This window comes from Nerophis lumbriciformis, linkage group LG25, assembly GCF_033978685.3.
Source record: "Nerophis lumbriciformis linkage group LG25, RoL_Nlum_v2.1, whole genome shotgun sequence".
NCBI lineage: Eukaryota > Metazoa > Chordata > Actinopteri > Syngnathiformes > Syngnathidae > Nerophis > Nerophis lumbriciformis.
Genome location: NC_084572.2, coordinates 41,717,729 through 41,733,337, shown reverse-complemented (window position 1 = coordinate 41,733,337; position 15,609 = coordinate 41,717,729). Strand labels below are relative to the sequence as shown.

At 39.0% G+C, this 15,609-nt stretch overlaps 1 protein-coding gene across 2 annotated transcripts in view; it reads left to right on the top strand.

Annotated features, from left to right (window-relative positions):
- Positions 1-217: 217 nt before the first annotated feature.
- Positions 218-15,609, top strand: part of apbb2b (amyloid beta (A4) precursor protein-binding, family B, member 2b) — a 301,890-nt gene continuing 286,498 nt past the window's right edge. For both annotated transcript variants that reach the window (XM_061984438.2, XM_061984436.2), the window contains exon 1: positions 218-356. The gene's annotated coding sequence lies outside the window, so the exon portion shown is untranslated. The remainder of the gene's footprint in view (positions 357-15,609) is intronic.

Genomic DNA, 15,609 nt, shown 5'->3' with positions numbered 1-15,609 from the left:
GGGAGTCTCCCGGAAAATCCGGGAGGGTTGGCAAGTATGGTTATAACTAAATGGATACTATCAATCAATAAAATAATATAATATTTAAAATGACTTTTTATACATATATTCTGCTTTTTATTCATGGTCAAAATACTTTAAGGGTATTTTTTTATCATTAAACTGAGTCGGGGAAAAAAAAAAAAAATCTCGGAATTGTTTGCTTCCGGAGCAGTGTCCCCTGGTTCCCTCTACCGGGGAAAGGCGGCATGTGGGCGGGCAGGAGGAGCCGAGGAAGACGCGGAGAGGAAGCGGAGGGGAGGAGACCTTGCTCGGGACGGCAGCCGCGAGGAGGACGTGAACGCACCGTGAACGAGGTTAGTGATGAATCGTCGCTTTTAATCGCGGGTTGTGATGCTGGTTTGACAGACATGTTTGCCTGGGAAAAAGTCTAGAAAGCGAGCGAGGAGGCTCCGTGCTGCCCCGTCCGCTCGCTGCCCGCAGGGGCCCGTCGTATTGCGGACTGCCCTCGGTGGGGAGAGCCGGGGGAGAGCTGGAGCCTCAAATGGGGCGTTCACGGAACCCCAGCGTGTGTTTCATTCCCATTGTTGCAAACAAACCATGAATGCAATCCAACTCACGTTTTTTGACATCCAGACAAAACAAAAATAGCAGCATGACTCAACATTAACCACTTAATATCTTTATTGTCATAGTTTTAGCAGCTCAACCATAAACATACTAGTTTCAAACATGGTCGAATTAAGTGGTGTTAATGCATACATTAAGTTTGATTAAAAAACAACAACACTTTTTTTTTATAGGGAGACCTCTTAGAACAATACATCTTATTCACACATAAATAATAATATTTGGCAAGAATAGTGAGGCTGCACATGAAAAAAACATTGGAGCAAAAGTGTGTTGATAACCATAGAACTGCCAGGAAATGTAATGTATTTGGGATTGCAGCTTTGTCACGCAAAATAAGGCTATAACCAGAGGTGGGTAGAGTAGCCAGAAATTGTACTCAAGTAAGAGTACTGTTACTTTAGAGATTTATTACTCAAGTAAAAGTAAGGAGTAGTCACCCAAATATTTACTTGAGTAAAAGTAAAAAGTATGTTGTGAAAAAACTACTCAAGTACTGAGTAACTGATGAGTAACATACACACACATATCATATATATATATATATATATATATATATGTATGTGTGGGGGAAAAAAATCACAAGACTATTTCATCTCTACAGGCCTGTTTCATGAGGGGGGGTACCCTCAATCATCAGGAGATTTTAATGGGAGCATTCGCATACCATGGTTTATATAGGGCACAGAGTGGGTGGGTACAGGCTGGCCTAGGAGCGTGGTGATTGGCTCATGTGTTACCTAGGAGGTGTTTCCGTCTATGGCGGCATGTTGTTACAATTTCGCTGCGCTTGTTGAGGGATGACAGGTCTGGACGGTAAATAATAAACAGTTTCTCTTTCAAGCATAGGTTGCATCTTTTATTACCACTATTGTAAGGTGTGCTGGATGCAAGAATTTGCCATGTTATTGAATATTCAACATTATTGTCTTTGAGGTCCCAAATGTGTTTGCTGAGTTCTGTGGTATTTCGCAGGTTTTTGTTCCTGAAAGAAGCCTTGTGATTGTTCCATCTGGTTTTGAATTCAACTGATGTTTGTAAGCACCCCCCGTTGAGAGGGGGGTGCTTACAAACATCAGTTGTCTACCAATCTAAGGTAATACGCAAGGACATTAACACATCCGACACATATGTAGGATTAACCGAGGGAGAATTCAAAACCAGATGGAACAATCACAAGGCTTCTTTCAGGAACAAAAACCTGCGAAATACCACAGAACTCAGCAAACACATTTGGGACCTCAAAGACAATAATGTTGAATATTCAATAACATGGCAAATTCTTGCTTATTTCAGCAAGGCAATGCCAAGCCACGTGTTACAACAGTGTGGCTTCATAGTAAAAGAGTGCGGGTACTAGACTGGCCTGCCTGTAGTCCAGACATTGAAAATGTGTGAAGGCTAAAATATGAGAAGGGAGACTGTTGAACAACTTAAGCTGTACATCAAGCAAGAATGGGAAAGAATTCCACTTCAAAAATGTGTCTCCTCAGTTCCCAAACCTTTACTGAGTGTTGTTAAAAGGAAAGGCCATGTAACACACTGGTAAAAAATGCCTTTTTTGCAATGTGTTGCTGCCATTAAATTCTACGTTAATGATTATTTGCAAAAAATAACAACGCTTCTCAGTGTGAACATGAAATATCTTGTCTTTGCAGTCTATTCAATTGAATATAAGTTGAAAAGGATTCTCTTTTTATTTACCATTTACACAACGTGACAACGTCACTGCTTTTGTATAACACATGAAAAAATTGTAGTTTACACTACAATAACGTAACAATATATGAAGGTCCAACATTACATCATACATGGCTGATTTAGTGCGACACAAACTATTTAGAAGTGCTAATAAAGGGTATTATGGAAGACTATATTATTGTTTACATTCAGAGCAGTCAACTTTGAAACCAACTCAGGGTTGGTGAGAATGATTTCCGGTCAGGAAATCCGACCTTGTGGGGCGTTCCAGTGGAAATTCAGAATTGAAACTCGGATATGCCGACTTCCCAGCACAAATGGAAGGAAGTTTAGAGTTAACGTAGTTGTTGTTATGAGGATACATGTTGAATGGGTCCATGAACGCATCACGATGAGGCTAACACCTTGCAGTATATGATACATGTTGAATGGATCCATGAAGGCATCACAATAAGCCTAACAACTTGCCGGATATGATACTTGTTGAATGGGTCCATGAACGCATCACGATAAGGCTAACACCCTGCAGTAGAGTACCGGTATACATTTTTGAAGCGGTCCATGAACGCATCACAATAAGGTTCACACCCAGCAGTAGAGGATACATGTTGAATGGGTCCATGAAGGCATCACGATAAGGCTAGCACCTTGCAGTATATGATGCATGTTGAATGGGTCCATGAACGCATCACAATAAGGCTAACACGCTGCAGTAGAGGATACATGTTGAATGGGTCCATGAAGGCATCACCATAAGGCTAACACCCTGCAGTAGAGGATACATGTTGAATGGGTCCATGAACGCATCACAATAAGGCTAACACCCTGCAGTATATGATACATGTTGAATGGGTCCATGAACGCATCACAATATGGCTAACACCCTGCAGTATATGATACATGTTGAATGGGTCCATGAAGGCATCAAGATAAGGCTAACACCTTGCAGTATATGATACATGTTGAATGGGTCCATGAACGCATCACGATAAGGCTAACACCTTGCAGTATATGATACATGTTGAATGGGTCCATGAAGGCATCACGATAAGGCTAACACCTTGCAGTATATGATACATGTTGAATGGGTCCATGAATGCCTCACCATAAGGCTAACACCCTGCAGTAGAGGATGCATGTTGAATGGGTCCATGAACACATCACAATAAGGCTAACACCTTGCAGTAGAGGATGCATTTTGGAATCTGTCCATGAAGGCATCTCGATAAGGGTAACACCCTGCAGTATAGGATACATGTTGAATGGGTCCATGAACGCATCACGATAAGCCTAACACCTTGCAGTATATGATACATGTTGAATGGGTCCATGAACGCATCACAATAAGGCTAACATCCTGCAGTAGAGGATACATGTTGAATAGGTCAATGAACGCATCACGATAAGGCTAACACGCTGCAGTAGAGGATACATGTTGAATGGGTCCATGAACGCATCATGGTAAGGCTAACACCTTGCAGTAGAGGATGCATTTTGGAATCTGTCCATGAAGGCATCACGATAAGACTAACGCCTTGCAGTATATGATACATGTTGAATGGGTCCATGAAGGCATCACCATAAGGCTAACACCCTGCAGTAGAGGATACATGTTGAATGGGTCCATGAACGCATCACAATAAGGCTAACACCCTGCAGTATATGATACATGTTGAATGGGTCCATGAACGCATCACAATATGGCTAACACCCTGCAGTATATGATACATGTTGAATGGGTCCATGAAGGCATCACGATAAGGCTAACACCTTGCAGTATATGATACATGTTGAATGGGTCCATGAACGCATCACGATAAGACTAACACCCTGCAGTATATGATACATGTTGAATGGGTCCATGAAGGCATCACGATAAGGCTAACACGCTGCAGTAGAGGATACATGTTGAATGGGTCCATGAACGCATCACAATAAGGCTAACACCCTGCAGTATATGACACATGTTGAATAGGTCCATGAACGCATCACAATAAGGCTAACAAGCTGCAGTATATGATACATGTTGAATGGGTCCATAAATGCATCATGATAAGGCTAACACCTTGCAGTATATGATACATGTTGAATGGATCCATGAAGGCATCACAATAAGCCTAACAACTTGCCGGATATGATACTTGTTGAATGGGTCCATGAACGCATCACGATAAGGCTAACACCCTGCAGTAGAGTACCGGTATACATTTTTGAAGCGGTCCATGAACGCATCACAATAAGGTTCACACCCAGCAGTAGAGGATACATGTTGAATGGGTCCATGAAGGCATCACGATAAGGCTAGCACCTTGCAGTATATGATGCATGTTGAATGGGTCCATGAACGCATCACAATAAGGCTAACACGCTGCAGTAGAGGATACATGTTGAATGGGTCCATGAAGGCATCACGATAAGGTTAACACCTTGCAGTATATGATACATGTTGAATGGGTCCATGAAGGCATCACGATAAGGTTAACACCCTGCAGTATATGATACATGTTGAATGGGTCCATGAAGGCATCACGATAAGGCTAACACCTTGCAGTATATGATACATGTTGAATGGGTCTATAAACGCATCACCATAAGGCTAACATCCTGCAGTAGAGGATACATGTTGAATGGGTCCATGAACGCATCATGGTAAGGCTAACACCTTGCAGTAGAGGATGCATTTTGGAATCTGTCCATGAAGGCATCACGATAAGATTAACGCCTTGCAGTATATGATACATGTTGAATGGGTCCATGAACGCATCATGGTAAGGCTAACACCTTGCAGGAGAGGATGCATTTTGGAATCTGTCCATGAAGGCATCACGATAAGACTAACACCCTGCAGTATATGATACATGTTGAATGGGTCCATGAAGGCATCACGATAAGACTAACACCCTGCAGTATATGATACATGTTGAATGAGTCCCTGAAGGCATCACGATAAGACTAACACCTTGCAGTATATGATACATGTTGAATGGGTCCATGAAGGCATCACGATAAGACTAACATCCTGCAGTAGAGGATACATGTTGAATGCGTCCATGAACGCATCATGGTAAGGCTAACACCCAGTAGTAGAGGATGCATTTTGGAATCTGTCCATGAAGGCATCACGATAAGGCTAACACCCTCCAGTATATAATACATGTTGAATGGGTCCATGAAGGCATCACAATAAGGCTAACACGCTGCAGTAGAGGATGCATGTTGAATGGGTCCATGAACGCATCACGATAAGGTTAACACCCAGCAGTAGAGGATTCATTTTGGAATCTGTCCGTGAACGCATCACAATAAGGCTAACACGCTGCAGTATATGATACATGTTGAATGGGTCCATGAACGCATCACGATAAGACTAACACCCTGCAGTATATGATACATGTTGAATGGGTCCATGAACGCATCACGATGAGGCTAACACCTTGCAGTATATGATACATGTTGAATGGGTCCATGAATGCCTCACCATAAGGCTAACACCCTGCAGTAGAGGATGCATGTTGAATGGGTCCATGAACGCATCACAATAAGGCTAACACCCTGCAGTATATGACACATGTTGAATAGGTCCATGAACGCATCACAATAAGGCTAACAAGCTGCAGTATATGATACATGTTGAATGGGTCCATAAACGCATCACCATAAGACTAACACGCTGCAGTAGAGGATACATGTTGAATGGGTCCATGAACGCATCACAATATGGCTAACACCCTGCAGTATATGATACATGTTGAATGGGTCCATGAACGCATCACGATAAGACTAACACCCTGCAGTATATGATACATGTTGAATGGGTCCATGAACGCATCACGATGAGGCTAACACCTTGCAGTATATGATACATGTTGAATGGGTCCATGAATGCCTCACCATAAGGCTAACACCCTGCAGTAGAGGATGCATGTTGAATGGGTCCATGAACGCATCACAATAAGGCTAACACCCTGCAGTATATGACACATGTTGAATAGGTCCATGAACGCATCACAATAAGGCTAACAAGCTGCAGTATATGATACATGTTGAATGGGTCCATAAACGCATCACCATAAGACTAACACGCTGCAGTAGAGGATACATGTTGAATGGGTCCATGAACGCATCACAATATGGCTAACACCCTGCAGTATATGATACATGTTGAATGGGTCCATGAACGCATCACAATAAGGCTAACACCCTGCAGTAGAAGATACATGTTGAATGGGTCCATGAACGCATCATGATAAGGCTAACACCTTGCAGTAGAGGATGCATTTTGGAATCTGTCCATGAAGGCATCTCGATAAGGCTAACACCCTGCAGTATAGGATACATGTTGAATGGGTCCATGAACCCATCACGATAAGCCTAACACCTTGCAGTATATGATACATGTTGAATGGGTCCATGAACGCATCACAATAAGGCTAACATCCTGCAGTAGAGGATACATGTTGAATAGGTCAATGAACGCATCACGATAAGGCTAACACACTGCAGTAGAGGATACATGTTGAATGGGTCCATGAACGCATCATGGTAAGGCTAACACCTTGCAGTAGAGGATGCATTTTGGAATCTGTCCGTGAAGGCATCACGATAAGACTAACGCCTTGCAGTATATGATACATGTTGAATGGGTCCATGAAGGCATCAGCATAAGGCTAGCACCCTGCAGTAGAGGATACATGTTGAATGGGTCCATGAACGCATCACAATAAGGCTAACACCTTGCAGTATATGATACATGTTGAATGGGTCCATGAAGGCATCACGATAAGGCTAACACCTTGCAGTATATGATACATGTTGAATGGGTCCATGAAGGCATCACGATAAGGCTAACACCTTGCAGTATATGATACATGTTGAATGGGTCCATGAACGCATCACAATAAGGCTAACACGCTGCAGTAGAGGATACATGTTGAATGGGTCCATGAACGCATCATGGTAAGGCTAACACCTTGCAGTAGAGGATGCATTTTGGAATCTGTCCATGAAGGCATCACGATAAGACTAACGCCTTGCAGTATATGATACATGTTGAATGGGTCCATGAAGGCATCACGATAAGGCTAACACCCTGCAGTAGAGGATGCATGTTGAATGGGTCCATGAACACATCACAATAAGGCTAACACCCTGCAGTATATGATACATGTTGAATGGGTCCATGAAGGCATCACGATAAGGCTAACACCTTGCAGTATATGATACATGTTGAATGGGTCCATGAAGGCATCACGATAAGGCTAACACTCTGCAGTATATGATACATGTTGAATGGGTCCATGAACGCATCACAATAAGGCTAACACTCTGCAGTATATGATACATGTTGAATGGGTCCATGAACGCATCACAATAAGGCTAACACCTTGCAGTATATGATACATGTTGAATGGGTCCATGAAGGCATCACGATAAGGCTAACACCTTGCAGTATATGATACATGTTGAATGGGTCCATGAACGCATCACAATAAGGCTAACACCCTGCAGTAGAGGATGCATGTTGAATGGGTCCATGAACGCATCATGATAAGGCTAACACCTTGCAGTAGAGGATGCATTTTGGAATCTGTCCATGAAGGCATCTCGATAAGGCTAACACCCTGCAGTATAGTATACATGTTGAATGGGTCCATGAAGGCATCACGATAAGACTAACACCCTGCAGTATATGATACATGTTGAATGGGTCCATGAAGGCATCACGATAAGGCTAACACCTTGCAGTATATGATACATGTTGAATGGGTCCATGAACGCATCACAATAAGGCTAACACTCTGCAGTATATGATACATGTTGAATGGGTCCATGAACTCATCACAATAAGGCTAACACCTTGCAGTATATGATACATGTTGAATGGGTCCATGAAGGCATCACGATAAGGCTAACACCTTGCAGTATATGATACATGTTGAATGGGTCCATGAACGCATCACAATAAGGCTAACACCCTGCAGTAGAGGATGCATGTTGAATGGGTCCATGAACGCATCATGATAAGGCTAACACCTTGCAGTAGAGGATGCATTTTGGAATCTGTCCATGAAGGCATCTCGATAAGGCTAACACCCTGCAGTATAGTATACATGTTGAATGGGTCCATGAAGGCATCACGATAAGACTAACACCCTGCAGTATATGATACATGTTGAATGGGTCCATGAAGGCATCACGATAAGGCTAACACCTTGCAGTATATGATACATGTTGAATGGGTCCATGAACGCATCACAATAAGGCTAACACCCTGCAGTAGAGGATACATGTTGAATGGGTCCATGAACGCATCATGATAAGGCTAACACCTTGCAGTAGAGGATGCATTTTGGAATCTGTCCATGAAGGCATCTCGATAAGGCTAACACCCTGCAGTATAGGATACATGTTGAATGGGTCCATGAACGCATCACGATAAGCCTAACACCTTGCAGTATATGATACATGTTGAATGGGTCCATGAACGCATCACAATAAGGCTAACATCCTGCAGTAGAGGATACATGTTGAATAGGTCAATGAACGCATCACGATAAGGCTAACACGCTGCAGTAGAGGATACATGTTGAATGGGTCCATGAACGCATCATGGTAAGGCTAACACCTTGCAGTAGAGGATGCATTTTGGAATCTGTCCATGAAGGCATCACGATAAGACTAACGCCTTGCAGTATATGATACATGTTGAATGGGTCCATGAAGGCATCACCATAAGGCTAACACCCTGCAGTATATGATACATGTTGAATGGGTCCATGAAGGCATCAAGATAAGGCTAACACCTTGCAGTATATGATACATGTTGAATGGGTCCATGAACGCATCATGGTAAGGCTAACACCTTGCAGTAGAGGATGCATTTTGGAATCTGTCCATGAAGGCATCACCATAAGGCTAACACCCTGCAGTATATGATACATGTTGAATGGGTCCATGAAGGCATCAAGATAAGGCTAACACCTTGCAGTATATGATACATGTTGAATGGGTCCATGAAGGCATCACGATAAGGCTAACACCTTGCAGTATATGATACATGTTGAATGGGTCCATGAATGCCTCACCATAAGGCTAACACCCTGCAGTAGAGGATACATGTTGAATGGGTCCATGAACACATCACAATAAGGCTAACACCCTGCAGTATATGATACATGTTGAATGGGTCCATGAAGGCATCACGATAAGGCTAACACCTTGCAGTATATGATACATGTTGAATGGGTCCATGAATGCCTCACCATAAGGCTAACACCCTGCAGTAGAGGATACATGTTGAATGGGTCCATGAATGCCTCACCATAAGGCTAACACCCTGCAGTATATGATACATGTTGAATGGGTCCATGAAGGTATCACGATAAGACTAACACCCTGCAGTATATAATACATGTTGAATGGGTCCATGAAGGCATCACAATAAGGCTAACACGCTGCAGTAGAGGATGCATGTTGAATGGGTCCATGAACGCATCACGATAAGGTTAACACCCTGCAGTAGAGGATGCATTTTGGAATCGGTCCGTGAACGCATCACGATAAGACTAACACGTCATCAGTCAGTGTCACATGTACGTCTCACACGGGTGCAAAGAAGGTCATTGTCAAGAAAACTCACAAAGTGGGACATTCTCTTGACTTTGCTCACATTGTTGTGTGTGTGTGTGTGTGTGTGTGTGTGTGTGTGTGTGTGTGTGTGTGTGTGTGTGTGTGTGTGTGTGTGTGTGTGTGTGTGTGTGTGTGTGTGTGTGTGTGTGTGTGAAAGCACCCAGGGCCTTGTGTTGGCCAATAATTGTTCCCAGCCTTTTCTCCTGGACAAGCTTCTTGAGATGATTACAAGTGTTTGTTTTGTCCCACGCAGACGCTAAATGTCTTGTTTGTGTTACAAAGAAAGAATTTAACTCTCCTGATTATTGCCAGAGTTGGAAATGGCCTCGCATGAGTCCCAGGTCTCAAGTAGAAGACCTGTCATGTCCACGGTGGCGTAAGAAGGTGTCTTCAGAGGCCGTCTGACATTGTTGACAATAACAAGAATCACCCAGAGGACTCGTCTGTTTATGGAACATTCCGCCGAGGTTTTTTCTCCCTCGTGTTTGTTTGGATTTGGAGATCACGTGTATATTTTTTTTCCATTGGTCAGATCTCGTCTTAGACTGAGCGAGACGAGGGCTACTACTGTGCTCGTTACCAAAGAAATGCCATTTCCAATGTGAATGCAAACTGACCCGCATGCAGACATGACTCCAATTCTAGTAGGTCTCAGTCCTGGCTAGGGTTGTCTCCATGCCAATATTTTGGTACCGGTACCAAAATGTATTTCGTTACTTTTCTAAATAAAGGGGACCACAAAAAATGGCATTATTGGCTTTATTGTAACCAAAAATGTTAGTGTACTTTAAACATATGTTTATTATTGTCATTTAGTCCTTAAATAAAATGTTGAACATACTAGACAACTTGTCTTTTAGTAGTAAGTAAACAAACAAAGACTCCTAATTAGTCGTATGCAGTAACATATTGTGTCATTTATACACCTATTATTTTGTACACATTATAAGGGACAAACTGTAAAAATTTATTATTAATCTACTTGTTCATTTACTGTTAATATCTGCTTATTTTCTGTTTCAACATGTTCTATCTACACTTCTGTTCAAATGTAATAATCACTTATTCTTCTCTTCTTTCATACTTGACATTAGTTTTGGATGATACCACACATTTAGGTATGGATCCGATACCAAGTAGTTACAGGATCATACTATAAAATATAATACCTAATAAACCAATAATAATATGTTTAAGATATTCTGATGTAAAGGGTAGGTGTCGTTCTGTTTTCTGTTTTTAACATGTTCTATCTACACTTCTGTTAAAATGTAATAATCACTTATTCTTCTCTTCTTTGATACTTGACATTAGTTTTGGATGATACCACACATTTAGGTATGGATCTGATACCAAGTAGTTACAGGATCATACATTGGTCATATTCAAAGTCCTCATTAGACCAGCGACGTATTTACTGACTTTATAAACATAATGTAATTTTTTTTTAAACGAAAAATGATTTTGTGATGCTAAAAACTATCCATTTAATCATACTAGTATCGACTACATACGCTCCTGTACTTGGTATCATTACAGTGGATGTCAGGTGTAGATCCACCCATGGCATTTGTTTACATTGTGACGGCGGTGAGCTATTGTATCCTCCTACGGTGTGTAGTGAAGCATGTTTAGCTATTCCTCCTCCTCCAGTGATAATGATACTTGTAAGAAACTTACTTTATTTGTCGCCATGGAGGCCAGGATTAGTGATTTAGAAGTAGCTAAAACACTGCTGATGGACGTTAGCTGCTAGCTAGCTATCCATGTCTTAAAGCACCTCTTCCTGAGGGTGTTTCAGTGTTTGTCGCCGATCTGGTGACACATGCAGATAATATAATTATAATGGGGGATCACTTCTTTATCTTTACTTTTTACACCAAAATGCGTCCATTCTCCCTTTTCTGTCTACACACTGTGTCTGCTTGTAAGTACTCTGTGTGTATGCGCTGCCCAACATGCTCCTCTGCTCCTAAAACCAGCAATGTCACCACGTGACAACGCGCCGTCACGCTCGTTAAAAAAAAACGGGGGGGGGGGGACTTCCGGTTTGGCGACAAGATGGAGTAGTCGCACTTTTCCACGCTCCCGCAAATTTCATTCCTACCATTCTGTACAGCTCGACTGAATGCAGTAACTGCTACTAACGTTTTAATAGTACTAATACTTTTTCGCGCTGAATGAGAAAATGTCTAACAGATCCAAAAACAACAAAAAACATTTTTACAGTAATATTTTGTGAATCGATCCGTTGTGGTGAAGAAGGAGCTGAGCCGGAAGGCAAAGCTCTCGATTTACCGGTCGATCTACGTTCCCATCCTCACCTATGGTCATGAGCTTTGGGTTATGACCGAAAGGACAAGATCACGGGTACAAGCGGCCCAAATGAGTTTCCTCCGCCGGGTGGCGGGGCTCTCCCTTAGAGATAGGGTGAGAAGCTCTGTCATTCGGGAGGAGCTCAAAGTAAAGCCGCTGCTCCTCCACATGGAGAGGAGCCAGATGAGGTGGTTCGGGCATCTGGTCAGGATGCCACCCGAACGCCTCCCTAGGAAGGTGTTTAGGGCACGTCCGACCGGTAGGAGGCCACGAGGAAGACCCAGGACACGTTGGGAAGACTATGTCTCCCGGCTGGCCTGGGAACGCCTCGGGATCCCCCGGGAGGAGCTGGACCAAGTGGCTGGGGAGAGGGAAGTCTGGGCTTCCCTGCTTAGGCTGCTGCCCCCGCGACCCGACCTCGGATAAGCGGAAGAAGATGGATGGATGGATGTTGATTTTCAAGACAAAAAATGATTTTCAAGACAAAAAATGATTTTCAAGACAAAAAATGATTTTCAAGGTAAAGGTTGATTTTCAAGACAAAAAATGATTTTCAAGACAAAAAATGATTTTCAAGACAAAAAATGATTTTCAAGACAAAAAATGATTTTCAAGGTAAAGGTTGATTTTCAAGACAAAAAATGATTTTCAAGACAAAAAATGATTTTCAAGATAAAAGTTGATTTTCAAGACAAAAAATTATTTTCAAGGTAAAAGTTGATTTTCAAGACAAAAGTTGATTTTCAAGACAAAAAATTATTTTCAAGGTAAAAGTTGATTTTCAAGGTAAAAGTTGATTTTCAAGACAAAAAATGATTTTCAAGACAAAAAATGATTTTCAAGGTAAAGGTTGATTTTCAAGACAAAAAATGATTTTCAAGACAAAAAATGATTTTCAAGATAAAAGTTGATTTTCAAGACAAAAAATTATTTTCAAGGTAAAAGTTGATTTTCAAGACAAAAGTTGATTTTCAAGACAAAAAATTATTTTCAAGATAAAAGTTGATTTTCAAGACAAAAAATGATTTTCAAGACAAAAAATTATTTTCAAGATAAAAGTTGATTTTCAAGACAAAAAATTATTTTCAAGACAAAAAATTATTTTCAAGGTAAAAGTTGATTTTCAAGGTAAAAATTGATTTTCAAGACAAAAAATGATTTTCAAGGTAAAAGTTGATTTTCAAGACAAAAAATGATTTTCAAGACAAAAAATGATTTTCAAGGTAAAGGTTGATTTTCAAGGTAAAAGTTGATTTTCAAGACAAAAAATGATTTTCAAGACAAAAAATGATTTTCAAGATAAAAGTTGATTTTCAAGACAAAAAATTATTTTCAAGGTAAAAGTTGATTTTCAAGACAAAAGTTGATTTTCAAGACAAAAAATTATTTTCAAGGTAAAAGTTGATTTTCAAGGTAAAAGTTGATTTTCAAGACAAAAAATGATTTTCAAGACAAAAAATGATTTTCAAGGTAAAGGTTGATTTTCAAGACAAAAAATGATTTTCAAGACAAAAAATGATTTTCAAGATAAAAGTTGATTTTCAAGACAAAAAATTATTTTCAAGGTAAAAGTTGATTTTCAAGACAAAAGTTGATTTTCAAGACAAAAAATTATTTTCAAGATAAAAGTTGATTTTCAAGACAAAAAATGATTTTCAAGACAAAAAATGATTTTCAAGGTAAAGGTTGATTTTCAAGGTAAAAGTTGATTTTCAAGACAAAAAATGATTTTCAAGACAAAAAATGATTTTCAAGATAAAAGTTGATTTTCAAGACAAAAAATTATTTTCAAGGTAAAAGTTGATTTTCAAGACAAAAGTTGATTTTCAAGACAAAAAATTATTTTCAAGATAAAAGTTGATTTTCAAGACAAAAAATGATTGTCAAGACAAAAAATTATTTTCAAGGTAAAAGTTGATTTTCAAGACAAAAAATTATTTTCAAGGTAAAAGTTGATTTTCAAGACAAAAAATTATTTTCAAGGTAAAAGTTGATTTTCAAGACAAAAGTTGATTTTCAAGACAAAAAATTATTTTCAAGATAAAAGTTGATTTTCAAGACAAAAAATGATTTTCAAGACAAAAAATTATTTTCAAGGTAAAAGTTGATTTTCAAGGTAAAAGTTGATTTTCAAGACAAAAAGTGATTTTCAAGACAAAAAGTGATTTTCAAGATAAAAGTTGATTTTCAAGACAAAAAATTATTTTCAAGGTAAAAGTTGATTTTCAAGACAAAAAATTATTTTCAAGGTAAAAGTTGATTTTCAAGACAAAAGTTGATTTTCAAGACAAAAAATTATTTTCAAGGTAAAAGTTGATTTTCAAGACAAAAGTTGATTTTCAAGACAAAAAATTATTTTCAAGATAAAAGTTGATTTTCAAGACAAAAAATGATTTTCAAGACAAAAAATTATTTTCAAGGTAAAAGTTGATTTTCAAGGTAAAAGTTGATTTTCAAGACAAAAAGTGATTTTCAAGACAAAAAGTGATTTTCAAGATAAAAGTTGATTTTCAAGACAAAAAATGATTTTCAAGGTAAAAGTTGATTTTCAAGGTAAAAGTTGATTTTCAAGGTAAAAGTTGATTTTCAAGACAAAAAATTATTTTCAAGACAAAAAATGATTTTCAAGGTAAAGGTTGATTTTCAAGGTAAAAGTTGATTTTCAAGGTAAAAGTTGATTTTCAAGGTAAAAGTTGATTTTCAAGACAAAAAATGATTTTCAAGACAAAAAATGATTGTCAAGGTAAAAGTTGATTTTCAAGGTAAAAGTTGATTTTCAAGACAAAAAATGATTTTCAAGACAAAAAATGATTTTCAAGACAAAAAATGATTTTCAACGTAAAAGTTGATTTTCAAGACAAAAAAATGATTTTCAAGGTAAAAGTTGATTTTCAAGACAAAAAATGATTTTCAAGACAAAAAATGATTTTCAAGACAAAAAATGATTTTCAAGGTAAAAGTTGATTTTCAAGACAAAAAATGATTTTCAAGACAAAAAATGATTTTCAAGGTAAAAGTTGATTTTCAAGGTAAAAGTTGATTTTCAAGACAAAAAATGATTTTCAAGACAAAAAATGATTTTCAAGGTAAAGGTTGATTTTCAAGGTAAAAGTTGATTTTCAAGACAAAAAATGATTTTCAAGACAAAAAATGATTTTCAAGACAAAAAATTATTTTCAAGGTAAAGGTTGATTTTCAAGGTAAAAGTTGATTTTCAAGACAAAAAATGATTTTCAAGACAAAAAATGATTTTCAAGATAAAAGTTGATTTTCAAGACAAAAAATTATTTTCAAGGTAAAAGTTGATTTTCAAGACAAAAAGTGATTTTCAAG